This window comes from Muntiacus reevesi, chromosome 3 (assembly GCF_963930625.1).
Source record: "Muntiacus reevesi chromosome 3, mMunRee1.1, whole genome shotgun sequence".
NCBI classification, from domain to species: Eukaryota; Metazoa; Chordata; class Mammalia; order Artiodactyla; family Cervidae; genus Muntiacus; species Muntiacus reevesi.
In genome coordinates, this window is record NC_089251.1 from 120,184,514 (window position 1) to 120,199,049 (window position 14,536).

At 41.0% G+C, this 14,536-nt stretch overlaps 1 protein-coding gene across 3 annotated transcripts in view; it reads left to right on the forward strand.

Annotated features, from left to right (window-relative positions):
* PID1 (phosphotyrosine interaction domain containing 1) overlaps nucleotides 1-14,536 on the forward strand; it is a 251,565-nt gene that overhangs the window by 213,843 nt on the left and 23,186 nt on the right. The gene's annotated exons all lie outside the window — the stretch shown is intronic.

Genomic DNA, 14,536 nt, shown 5'->3' on the forward strand with positions numbered 1-14,536 from the left:
TCTTCTGTCAGCAGCCTCTCCGTCCAAGCAGGTCTGTGTCCACAGAACACAGCTATTGTCACCCCTTCACTGCCTGACATCGTGGGTTGAGCTTACGGTCAGACCCAGACATGCTTTTAACCTCAACTAAGTCAGAAAGTTGAGAGTCCCTTAGACTGCAAGGAGGTCCAACCAGTCCATCCTAAAGGAGATCAGTCCTGGGTGTTCACTGGAAGGACTGATGCCGAAGCTGAAACGCCAATACTTTGGCCACCTCATGTGAAGAGTTGACTCATTGGAAAATAACTGATGCTGGGAGGAATTGGGGCAGGAGGAGAAGGGGACGACAGAGGATGAGATGGCTGGATGGCATCACCGACTTGATGGACATGAGTTTGAGTAAATTCTGGGAGTTGGTGATGGACAGAGAGGCCTGGTGTGCTGCGATTCATGGGGTCACAAAGAGTCAGACATGACTGAGTGACTGAACTGAACTGAAGTCAGAAAACTGTTGCTCAGTTTCCCCACCAAGAAAAGAGAGATAAAAAAACACACTTTGTCTAAATTCCTATAACCGAAAACATGACCTAGCAGAAGGGAAATGACACCTTGATTCAGTTGCTTGTCAGTTTTTTCATAAAGGACACTTGTCCTTCCAGAGTCAAAGCCAAGGTGCCGTTGTTGATACAGCTGGACAATGTAATTTGGAAAAATATCTTTTTTTTTTTTTTTTTTTTTTTTTGCTGCGTGCCACTCTGAGGAATCAAAGTGAAGGGGGAGATAAACCTCTCACCCCAGCACTGAAGACAGGCCCTGAAGCCCTCCAACTCCTGACCCTGCGGTGACTTTTTCCTGACCCTGGGGTGACTTTCTCTTGACTGTCTGCACCTCTCACCTCCTCACTCACACTCCCTTCCCTAGAAGGAAGACCCCTCTGACTCGGCTCTCCTTCTCAATGCCTGCCAACAGTCAGCTTGGCTCTGTCAGAACCCAAGACATGGTGGTCATCAATCTGGGTGGCTTCTCAGCTGACAAAGGCCTGACTCTGCCATCTGAATGTTCCCAGTAAGATGTGAGAGCAGCACGCCTAGGCAGAGATGGTCCATAGGTTGGGCTGAGTGCAGAGGAAGCCTACAGTCTGGGGAGTTACCAGGGCACAGAGAACTGAGTCCTGTTGGAGATTTCAGGGAAGGCTCTGGAATTGACCTTTGTTTCAGGAGGATGAATAGAGACAGGTTGTTGCACAAAGTGGAGGAGGCTGTTTCGGGAGATGGAACAGCTTGATCAAAGCTCCTGAGGATAGGGTCAGCGCTGGGTGTAGGGAGTGGAGCAGGGGAGCATCACCCAGCTTCCAATGTGAGACCACAGCCTGGAGGAAGACGGATGCAGGCTATGGATGGAGAGGAAAGGTCTGATTTGCCATGCTGGGAGCTTAGACTTTATCCTGTAGGTGGGAGGCATTGGAACTCTTTCTCACTGGTGACTTCATGGGGGATTCCAGGGGAAAGAGCTGCAAGTTGGAAGAAGGCAGGAGACCAGTGACCAGTTAGTAAACTAGTGCTGTCCCCCATGTGAGGGATGTTGAGGGCCTGGAGTAAGGCGGTGGGAGCAGAGAGGGTTGTTTTTGCTCCAGCGGCCGGAAGGGGGTGGCCTCAGTTTGACAAATGAGCAACTGAGTCTGAAATTGACATGCCTTTCCTCCATCCCTCCTCTTCTGCTACCTGACACATCAGATTCAAACCCTTACAGGTCTTTGATAAGTCTGACCTTCCTGAAATGACTTGAAATCAAAAAAGCAATAGAGTTATTTAAAGGTAATTTTGTGTGTGCTTAGCAATGCGGGAGACCCGGGTTTGATCCCTGGGTTGGAACGATCTCCTGGAGAAGGAAATGGCAACTCACTCTGGTACTCTTGCCTGGAAAATCCCATTGATGGAGGAGCCTGGTGGTCTACAGTCTGTGGGGTCGCAAAGAGTTGGACACGACCGAGTGACTTCACTTTTCTTTTCTTTAGTCCAAGTCTTTGTGGTCTATGGACTGTTGCCCACCAGGCTCCTCTGTCTCTGGAATTTTCAAGGCAAGAATACTAGAGTGAGGTGCCATTTCCTATTCGGGATTTTTCCTGATCCAGGCCCCAGGTATCAAACCCATGTTTCTTGCATCTCCTGCATTGGCAGGTGGATTCTTTATCACTAGTGCCACCTGGGAAGCCCAAAAGGTAATTGTGGAATACATTAACAAATTGGTTATAATCAGTTCCTGTGGAGTTAGAAGAAAGCCCGTGGAGATATTTGTGGGCACTAATGAGCCTTATTTGGCTGGGTCAGCAGACCACATTGAGTGTTAGGACAGCAATGTCTCCATTGGCTTGCTGTGATGAAGCTGTAGCCATCTGATTACACAGGACAGAGAGGTTTATAGCTTCATGTTCAGAAAGGAGTCTTCAGTATGCATGTAATATATCCCCAAATAGAAACTTGCTCTTTTCTGAAAGTCTGTCTCCGAAGGACCAGAGAATCAGGGAGGAAAATTCTGAATATGTTCAAATCTAGCCCAAGTGTCCTCACAGTTTGTGAAAAGGGCTCAGCATCATGAACCAGGCTCTGACTTCAGCCAGAATACCAAGCACACTGCTATTTTGCCACTGTTTTTGTTCATCCTTTTCTATATAAAAACAGAAGTGGTTTTCAAGAAGTGACTGTTCGAAGTCCTTGGGTAGCTTCTGGGTAGAGTTCAAATTGCAGCTCAGGTGTGACGCCCTCTGTTTGGCTTCCTTTGATCCCTACAGTCCCACTGAAATACTTCCCCTCTGTCCCACAACACTTGGAAAATTGAATTGTCTTCCTGATTGATCATGAGGTCTTTGAAGGCAGGGACTTTCTGCATTTTGAGCTTTCATCACTTAGTGCCTCAGTTCAGTTCAGTCACTCAGTCGTGTCTGACTCTTTGCAACCCCATGGACTGCAGCATCCTAGGCTTCCCTATCCATCACCAACTGCCAGAGCCTACTCAAACTCATGTCCATCACCTCGGTGATGGATGTGATCCAACCATCTCATCCTCTGTCATCCCCTTCTCCTCCCGCCTTCAATCTTTTCCAGCATCAGGGTCTTTTCAAATGAGTCAGTTCTTTGTATCAGGTGGCCAAAGTACTGGAGCTTCAGCTTCAGCTTCAGTCCTTCCAGTGAATATTCAGGACTGATTTCCTTTAGGATGGACTGGTTGGATCTCCTTGCAGTCCAAGGGACTCTCAAGAGTCTTCTCCAACACCACAACTCAAAAGCATCAATTCTTTGGTGCTCAGCTTTCTTTATAGTCCAGCTCTCACATCCATACATGACTACTGGAAAAACCATAGCTTTGACTAGATGGACCTTTGTTGCTAAAGTAATGTCTCTGCCTTTTAATATCCTGTCTAGGTTTGTCATAGCTTTTCTTCCAAGGAGCAAGTGTCTTTTAATTTCATGGCTGCAGTCATCAAGGTGAAAGAGGAGAGTGAAAAAGTCTTAAAACTCAACATTCAGAAAACTAAGATCATGGCATGTGGCCACCTCATTTCATGGCAAATAGATGGGGAAACAATGGAAACTTAATGCCTAGAATTTAGTAGATTAATGAATGCACAGAATCTTGGATTCTATGAAACGCTGTCTCCTACTGTGATCCTTTTGACAATTTAGTTATTTTTATGATTTTTTCCCCTTGTGTGTATGTGTGTGTGGCTTAAAAATGAAAGTGTAATTGCTTAGTCCTGTCTAACTTTTTGTGACCCCATAGACTGTAGTCCTCCAGGCTCCTCTGCCCATGGAATTCTCCAGGCAAGAATATTGGAGTGGGTAGCCACTCCTTTCTCCAGGGGATCTTCCTGACCTAGGGATTAAACCCAGATCTCCTGTATTACCGGCAGATTTTTTACTGTCTGAGCCACTAGACTTAAAACATAGTTCTAAATGCTTGATTTCCTTCAGCTATAATACAGTTAAAGGTAATATGGTTGTCTATGAACCACGTGCATTTCCTTGGGCTACATGAAAAAGTGCAAATTATGTTGTTTCTGTGCTCATGAAACATTTCAGTTGAGGCCAACACTTACATTAATAGCTTACTGTCAAACACACAAATTACTTTCATCAACATGGGCTAATATGTGTGACCACTGGAGCAGAACCCTTGGAAATGTGTTGGGAGAGACTTTGAGAGGTCAGGACAGTAGCTGCAGTCTGCTGGATTTGCCATCCAGGCCAGTGTCTTAGAAAATTCTCTTATTTTTCTAACTTTTGCTATTCCTTTTTTTTAAACCACAAAAAGCCCATTTGTAACTTTAGTTTAAAAAGATACAGTGAAAACAAATCTTCTCTCTAGAGGAAATTATGATCTCAGTAAACCTTGGAAAAGTACACTTAAGGTTTTCATTCTTTGAATTTAAGGATTGATATGCATGCATTTGTGTGTGTGTGCTTTGCATGCAAGTATTTGTGTTTTATTTGAATAGCCGATGTCGTAGGGTGGAGAAGGATTTATGAAGTTGTAGCACCAGTGGAACTCCTGTTCCTTATGACAGCAGAAACCTCTAGCACACAACCATGCCAAATATTTCTACACTTTATGTCTCTGTTGAAGACCTAATTGGTCACAGAAGTGGGGAAAATAGCCACCAACTTTGCTTATTGTGTATGTTACGTCTAGTCTGCTTTGGGAAAAAAGAAAAATATTTTTTTTTCCTATTTCACTAAAGACTGTTCTAGAACTTAACATTTTTTGCCAAAGGAGGATGATTCTGGAATCCTGGATTCTTGCTGGAGGTCAAAAGAGTTCCCCTTGGGGTACTTGAATGAGTAGTTTAAGTTGAAAACAGTTTCTGAACATCTCGGGTCCTTACCACTCAGCCAAGATCTTTCTTTCCAAACATCTTGAGAATGTGTTGTCCATCTGTGAGGACTGTTAAAGTAAAATGCAAACTGTCAATACGGGGCCAGTGATCTGGTTACTGCTCTCTGGAGTCTGGTCCACTTAAAAGGCTACTCTAGGCCCCTTGTATATTTCACAGTTTTCCTAGCCACCATCTGTTTGCAACGCGGACTCACCATACCCTTCCATGACGCCTGCCAGCTCCATTATGCTGGCTTTAGAAAGCTTACATTATTATAACGCTGCCGTTGGAATCAGCATCTGAGTGAAGTCACTTGCATTTCCCTTTAATTGCGTTGTGACTTCCAGAAGTGAAAAATTAGAATGAAATCTTTTAATATGATCTTGTCTTGTGATCATGACTTTCCACAATTTCTCTTCAGCAAAGGGAAAATGGCCACAGTTTAAATAATTTTAAGCCTTTAACGGTTGTAGGTAGGTGTCCCGTGGCTCTTCAAAAACTCCAGACAGGTAAGCTTTTTTTTACAGATTCAGAGGTTTAGTTCTGAGACTGTTATGCTTTAAGGAAGCCGAAAGAAAGTTCATTGCTTACTGCCATTCAAAAGAGTTTCCTAAAAAGCATAATTTATAGGCAGCCCAGACCATACCCTCTCCTCTAGACTGCCTGGTAGATACACAAACTCAGCTCACTCAAAACTTAATTCATCCTTTCTTTTCCTGAGTTGTTTTTTCTTCTGGGTGTGGCACTAGCCCCCTCCCCCACTACTTGAACCACTCACTGTCCTCACCCCCATGATCACCAACAGCTAGTCAGTCATGAAGAGCTTGACTTTACTTCCACTAACTTCTTAGCCCCTCTCCACCCAATTTAACCACCACCTTCTTTTTCTCTAACTATTGCTGTAGCCTTTTAACTTGCCTGCCCACTGCCAGTCCTTAAATCCATTCATCCCATCGCGATAGAAAGGATCCTTTTCAAACAAGAAAATCTGTGACTACCTTTTGCCTGCTTGAAACTCTTGAATGTCCACACCATTGAGGTAAAAAAATGTGTTAGTCACTCAGTCGCGTCCGACTCTCTGTGTCCCCATGGACGGTATAGCCTGCCAGGTTCCTCTGTCCATGGAATTCTCCAGGCAAGAATACTGGAGAAGGTTGACCTTTCCTCCTGGAGTGCAAATGTCTTCATGTGACTACACACACCAATTTCTTTTCCAGCCTCAATGTGTCCTCCCCCTTCTTTCAGTTCTCTAGGTCTCAGCTTTGAATCCTTTCCTCTGCGATGCTTCTCTGTTCCCACAAATTTGGGTTTGGAGTTCTCCTCTGAGCCTCAGGGCACCTTGTATTTCCTAGAACACGTCACCCAGCTCACTGATTGCCAGGGGATGCTTATCTCTCTATCATCCACTGGACTGGAAACCCCATGAAAACAGGGAATCTGCTCCTTCTTAAATCCCTAGAACCTAGAAAAATGCTTGGTGCGTGGTATTCACTCAGTAAGTACTTGTTGAATGAAGGGAATTCCATTTCAGGGAGATGTTACAAGGTGAGATAAAAATGTCATCCAACAGAATTTGTAAGTGGTTTATCGAATTGTATTTGCTAGATATCCTCATGTGAAGGGAAGGTATCATGACACTTTCATAGTAAACTTGTTAGCTGAGATCACTTGGTCTGATTTAGCGTTTAGCTCTTAAATCCTGTTAGCATGATTAGATGAAAGCACACTGGAATTGGATTCAGGAAATGCTTGGGTTCAAGACCCAGCAATGTCCCTCAGACTAGGGTACTGGACAAATTAACTGACCTCTCTGAGACTCACTTTCCTTCTCTGAGGTGAAATGATCCTGAAGTATACATATATGATCATATGTGAAAACACCTAGCTTGATGCTGACTGCATATTATGTACTCCGTAAATGTTAACTTCATATATTCTCATGAATAAGAGCTAGAGATGCTGACATTTCATTTTGCTCAAGATGCTTCAGTATTTATTACATGCATTCAAGTCATTGTGTTTGATATAATTTACTAATCCTTAATGTCCTTCTTTACTTTAAAAATAAATGCAACTTTAACCAAACTAACTATACACCCCCCCCCATAGTCATCAGTTCTACTCTGTTCTCATCCATTGCCTCATTTCTTATCCATTTCTCCTTTTATTTCTTATCCTGTAGAAAATCCACAGTTTAGCCGTAAGAAGAGGTTTCTAGGTTACCTTTGTTGTGTTTTGAACTAAAGAATCTTGAAATAACTTCAAATTTAAAAACTATATTGACACTGAAGAAAGACAGTGTTATATCCTTACAGGTCATTTCACATGTGGCTCCTTTTTGAAGTGCTGTTACTTTTTAATTTTTGGCTACATCCCTTTTCATGGATTTTTGAAGCTGTGGGAATGGATTTGTTTTTCTCTGCAGTCTTGTGTCATGGTTGACACATGTACCTGAAGGACATGATACAAACCAATGGTAGAAAAAACCAGATTCAGTCTCTGTCCTCATGGAGGTCCACCTTTTTTTTTTTTTTTTTTTAAAGCTTACTCTCAATTTAACTTAATGGATGTGATCAAAAGCACATTTATTGACTTGGCATGTTTGTCAAATCTCTTGGAAGGTGCAGTAACACTGAGGTTGAATGGAAATGAGTGGCTGGCAAAGAGCTGTAGTTCTGCTGCTCACCCTCAGGAAAACCACCAGGAGAGTTCCAGATGTGTGTCAGCAGGGGGATCTGACGTCTGGGCATCTTCACAGTATAACCAGTTTTTACATGTGAACGTTCGTTTAGCTGGAGGAGATTCCTTTTTCTCCCACTAGCTCTCACTGAGTTGTAATCACGAATGATATGGCTTGGTACCTTCTTTGCTGGAAGAGGAACAGCCACTAAAGAGAAACCCAAACAAGTGAAAGAACAAAGGGAGAACATTGAAGACTGCCTGCTGTGAACTAATCCTTTTCTCTTTTTTAAGAATGTGGTGTTTTCCACTAATGGATTTGAATCCTCTGAAGGTGGTGGGTAAAGATGCTGGAGGTGTTTTTATTGATCTCCCAAGAATATATTCAGCAATATTCTATTGTAACTCTCCTGAGATGGTGTGATGGAAAATAGGTTTGAGAAAGAGTTCTCTGGTGTTCAGGTGTCCAGGGAGCGAAGCCCTGGGCAAGCCCCCGGGGATTATATTTATTCTGGCCACTCTTTACTAAGGGGCCACACAGCTTTTGAGCATGGCATAATTGACCTTGGTAATTGTATCCTCCTTCAGAGGAAGAAAGGCTTTGCATTTCTAATTGCCTTTTAATTCTTTTGTAAACATTTAGGTCAGCAAAATATCACTGTCCCATTTTAAATGCATACTGAATACTGATTTTAAATATCTTCTGCTTCTTTCCAGCTCTCAATGATTATGGGTAGAAAATGCTGTGTCCATTCGCTGTGCCATAGTTTTGAGATGAGCATTTTTCTGTTAATATGTGTGAATTTTCAAGTGCCTTCTCAACCTCTCTGGAACATTGAAACAAAAGCATAGTTAGTCCTTAAGGTTGAGCTGTTCTACTGACTAATGGAGCTGAAATATCATTTTAACCAGACTTTCATTCACTAGTGATATTTATAACATATTTAGTAATTTGTTTGTTAAGTCCTGATATTTGCATAGATAACTTTAGTTATCACGGTGTAGGACATTTTCTCCCTTAAATTAATTCTGTTTTCAGTGTTTATTTTGATGAAACGGGGAACGGGGGGGGGGGGGGCAGAGGAAAACTTGCTTGCAAGAGGAAGGAGCAATCAACAGAACCAAAGATAAAAAATGAGTCTTTTTTATTATTTTTTTGCATGCTGGTTGTTTTTGTTTGTTTCTGGTTTTGCCTCAGCGGTATTCAGCACATTTTGAGGTCAGTAAAAATAATAATTTCTGTCTGTTATGTTAATATTACTTTCCACTTGGAAAAAACATCCTGGAAAAATACCATGTCCTGTGAAGCCAGTGATTCTTTGGCCGAATAGACCATTTTGCCTCATCTTCCTACAAAGGAAAGAATAGCTCCTCTTCTGGTACACAGATGATTCTGCTTCTCTTTTCTTTACTCCAGGTCATAAACACTCAGGAAATATAGGTCTCTAGTACTGGCATATGTTAGAGGATGAACCACTAGGGTCACTGATGTGAATTTGTTTTAATCATGCAGGCAATGCAATTTATTACCTTGGAAATTGATTTGAGCAAGAGGTATGTGAGCATCTTTGATTTGCTTGGTCATTGTCTTGGGGAGGAAACCAAGAAGCAAAGCAGGTGAAACAGATTAATTCTAGGTTATAGTCAGAGATAAATTTTTATTTTTTAAGAAGATTCATTTATATATTTTGCTGAGGCCATATTAATATGCTACATTTACCATTTCAGAGTCCAGTTTCCTAAAGAGAGATCAATTAATTGTTCAAATTATTCTTTCTTCTTAAAGAGATATGTTCAGGGATCAAAGCCAGGAAGGTAGTGTGCCTAAGGGAAGACAGAGTGTATTGGTTATCTATGGCCACAGTGTTACTGCGTAACAAATCTCACCAAACTTAGTAGCTAGTTAAACAGCAATAGTGTGGTCATACATGACCAAGGGTCTGGCTATTACTTGGGGCCATGAATCAGTCAGTCTCCTAAAAGGTGACTCTCTCTCTGTGACTTCTATACTCCCATAATATTCTTATTCTTTGGTTAATCTGGATTCAAGAATTATGAAAAGGATTCCTGAGAGCAGCCCTTGAGATTTCACTGGGAATGAGGAATAGTATCTGTGAAGAGATTTGCTCCATTACTCAAAATAACTGTGTACAAAACACAGATAATGTGCTTTTGCTGGTTCATCAGGAGTTCACTGGAATTTAAGATTTTTCAGGATTTGAATTCCAGCTCTTAACAAATTGTGTCCACTTGAGCAAGTCACCCAACCTCTCAGCCTCAACTTTCTCGTATGTGAACTGGGAACTTTGACTTACAGGTTAAAGTTGAGTTAATAATCTATATGGAAACACTGCACAGTTTCAGAATGTTACAAGCGAGCTATCGTTATTGAAACCAGGCTGTGTTCTTGTAAAAGTTGTAATCCAGCATTTATGGCTATATTCTCAGAACCTCTCCTGGATTTTAAAACCATGGTAGATATGTTGGTGAGTTTACTTGTTTAGCTATAAGCATGGTGTTGTCTTCAGTTTACCACATGATGTACTTTGTGTATTGAGTTAAACATGTATTATATATATAGATAACTTAAAAGACACCAATGTTTGGTTTTCTTCTATTTGAGTCTATGGGCAGAGAAACTGTGGTTATGGTCAGCCAGTTTCTAATTATTCCCATATAGATTAATCAAATGGGAAGATATCTGAGGCAAACTTAACCTTTTATCTTTTTCCTGTTTCCCGACAATATTTATCCTCTGCTTATTTTGTAATTTCCTCTTTCCAATTGTGTCTTAGCTGGAAACAAGGAAAACCTTGTAAACATGTTAAATTACCCTTGTTTATTTCTCCTTCTTCCTCCTCAGGGGAGGTTGAAGCAAAGAGATCAGTCATAGGTAAACTGGTGTCTGGCATCAGTCTCAGGACAGTAGCTGTTCTTGAGGAGCTGGGAGGAATTGGGGAGAACTTGCAAAAAGTAACAAATGTCAGGAAACTAAGTCACTTAAAATGCTTTGTCTCACTTCTAGGTGTGTTGGCACCTGTGCCGGAGTCTCACAGTTCATTGAAGATTTGTAAATCTTGTAGTCAGGAGTGCCGATCATGAATGATAAGGCCACAATGAGAAGTGGGGGAATTACTCACAGTCCCTACTGAGTCACCATGCCTTGTCCATCATTTTCTTTGAAGAGTCTGGTTTCTCTCTTTTTCTCCATTTGCACTGATTCTCACCTCTGTCCTGTGCTATGACTTCATCCTTCTGGATAGGTTTCCAGAAAGGCAAAATGCTGATTTTCATATGGGCATAAAATGAACATGTATTCAGAATTTATGATACTCATCAATCAGTGAGGGGACCAGGCAGAACTTACAGCCAATTCAAAGAAAATCTGAAGAACAGGCTTACTGATAGATCAGGAATATTGAAATGAATGTACAAAACGAGGCAAAATTCCCCCCCCCCCACCCCCAGAGGGCATGGAAGTAGCTCAGATTGCTTCTGCACAGGACAGAATTTGGGCAAGAATTATTTTGCATTGCTATCACTTACAATTCAGAGTTGTAAAAGACTACCAAAGAACCAGAATCTGGTAACTCAGAGGGCTGTTCTCGAGTCTAGACAGTGCATAGTTTTCCACTGAGGCACAGCATTTTTCTCTATGACTGGTTGGTCACATTGTGGTTGACTTTGACCCCCATCCACCAGATTAGACTTCCATGAGCAGCGCTCTCATTATTTGACTCACTCCAGCCAAATTTTCCTTGGCTTTCTGACATCGGTTCTATCTAGTCTGAACTCTTACCAGTCATCAAGTTCTTTCATAATCTCTTACATTCCCAGCACTGCACCCCACTTTTCTCAAAAACAGAATCCCTACTTTAGCCAGACAACCTTCTCCCCTCGACATGTGCTCACATTTAATTCCTCAGCCAAACTTTTTGTGGAATCTGCTTTTAAATCTACTCAACCTTTGTTCAAGATCAGCTTACCTCAACCTCATTAAATCTTGCCCCTTATGACCCATGCGGGGTGTATGGATTATAACACACAACCCATCACTTAATTACCTTTTGTTTTGTATTATCAGTGATCACTTCATGTTTGTTGATTCCAACTTTATTGAAAACTAAATTTTTTAATTTTATTGAAGTATAATTGATTTACAATGTGTTCATTTCTGCCGTACAGCAAAGTAATTCAGCATATATTATATATATATATGCACACATATATACTATTTTTCATACTCTTTTCCATTATGGTTTATCAGAGGATATTAAATATATTTCCCTGTTCTATATAGTAAGACCCCACTGTTTATTCATAGTATATATATATGCTGGTTTGTATCTGCTAGTCCCAAACTTCCAGTTCTTCCCTTCCCCGCTTCCCCCTCCTTTGGCAACCCCAAGTCTATTCTCTATATCTGTGAGTCTGTTTCTGTTTCCTAGATATGCTCACTTGTGCCATAGCTTAGGTTCACATATCTGTGATATCATATGATATTTGTCTTTTTCTTCTGACTTACTTCATCTGGTATGATAAATCTCCAGGTCCATTCATGTTCTTACAAATGGCATTATTTTGTTCTTATACATGTCTGAATAGTATTCCACTGTATGTATTTCACATCTTCTTTATATGTTCATATGTCAGTGGACATTTATGTTGTTTGCACATCTTGGCTATTATAAATAGTGCTCCTATGAACTTCAGGATGCATGTATCTTTTTGAATTGTAATTTTGTCTGGGTATGTGCCCAGGAGTAGGACTGATGGGTCTTAGAGGAACCTAGATACTGCTTTCTGGGTTTTCCTGGTGGCTCAGACAGTAAAGAATCCACCAGCAGTGTGGGAGACCTGGGTTTGATCCCTGGTTTGGGAAGATTCCCTGGAAGAGAGCATGGAAGCCTACTCCAGTATTCTTGCCTGGAGAATCCCCATGGATAGAGGAGCCTGGTGGGCTGCAGTCCATGGGTTCCAAAGAGTCAGACACGACTGAGTGACTAAGCATAGCACAGCACATACTGCTTTGTATAGTGGATATACCAGTTTACATTCCCACCAACAGTGTAAGATGGTTCCGTTTTCTCCACACCTTCTCCAGCATTTATTGTTTGAAGACTTTTTAATGATGGCCATTCTGACCGGTCTGAGGTGGTACCTCATTGTATGAAAACTCTGGGATTTAAAAAAATTTTTTGTCATACCTCACCTTGCCTCTTATGAGCATTTTAACACCCCCCCCCCACCTTATATACTTATTGATTTTGGTTACCATCCATTTGTATGATTTAAGAGCTGGCTTAAAACTCAACATTCAAAAAACTAGGATCATGACATCTGGTCCTATCACTTCATGGGAAATAGATGGGGAATCAGTGGAAACAGTGAGAGACTATTTTTTGGGGCTCCAAAATCACTGTAGATGGTGACTGCAGCCATGAAATTAAAAGATGCTTGTTGCTTGGAAGAAAAGCTATGACAAACCTAGACAGCACATTAGAAAGCAGAGGCATTACTTTGCTGACAAAGGTCCATCTAGTCAAAGCTATGGTTTTTCCAGTAGTCATGTATGGATGTGAGAGTTGGACCATAAAGAAAGCTGAGTGCTGGAGAACTGATGCTTTTGAACTATGGTGTTGGAGAAGACTCTTGAGAGTCCCTTGAACTGCAAGGAGATAAAATCTGTCCATCCTAAAGGAGATCAGTCCTGAATCATTGGAAAGACTAAAGCTGAAACTGAAGCTCCAATACTTTGGCCACCTGATGTAAAGAACTGACTCATTTGAAAAGACCCTGATGCTGGGCAAGATTGAAGGCAGGAGGAGAAGGGGACAACAGAGGGTGAGATGGCTGGATGACATCACCGACTCAATGGACATGAGTTTGAGTAAGCTCCAGGAGTTGGTGATGAACAGAGAAGCCTGGAGTGCTGCTCTCCATAGGATCACAAAGAGTTGGACTGAACAACTGAACTGAACTGAGATGAAAAATGTGATTTTTCTCTTCCTTTCTAAAGGCAGAGATTTTGTCTGTTATTCACTTCTGTCTCCACATGCCTACAGGAGCATCTGGCATAGTTTAGATGTTTAGGAAATATTTGTTTTTGAATGAACAAATGCTTGTTTTTCATTTTCTAATCAGTATAATGTGTTTATTGTTTCTGAATTTACAGTTTTTCAAAATTCTATTTAGGTGGTGTTCAAAATGTTTCCCTTAATGTGTGCTGATTTGCTCAGTTGTGTCCCACTCTTTGCGACCCTGTGGACTGTATAGCCCTCCAGTCTCCTCTATCCATGGAATTTTCTAGACAAGAATACTGGAGTGGGTTGCCATTTCCCCCTCTAGAGGATTGTCCTGACCTGGGATCAAACCCTTGTCTCTTGCATCTCCTGCATTGGAAGGTGGATTCTTTACCACTAGCACCACCTGGGAAGCCTGTTTTTGGTTGTGTTCAAACTATTTCCCTTAATAGATGTAGAAAATCAGATAAGAAGCTCAGTTTTATGAGAAATGTCCAGTAAGAAAAAGACAATTTGAACCAAAATATGGCACATATTACACATTTATATACATTTCTATGCCTCACAAATGTTTTCATTGATAGAAATCTCCCTAGAAATGATCATATTACATATATGTTTACAAATGTTAGATTTTTGTGGCACAAGGTTTTGTTGCTTCAAATCATGGTTGACTAAAATGCCACTTAAAATCATTAACTTACTGAAAGACAGTTTTTACAAGGATTATTTTTGGTACCCAGAAAAGAATGTAAGTTGTGTGAGACAAAGATGTGTTTTACAAAAAAAAAAAAAAAAAAAAGATGTGTTTTAGTCTTAGAGCCCTTTGTTATTGGGTTAGCCAAGAAATTTGTTCGGATTTTTCTATTACATCTTATGGAGAAACCTGAATGAACTTCTTGGCCAACCCAATAAATACAATTCCTACTTATAAAGAAAACTTTAAGTTTGCTTAAAGTGTAGTTCTATTGATTTCTTATTCCTT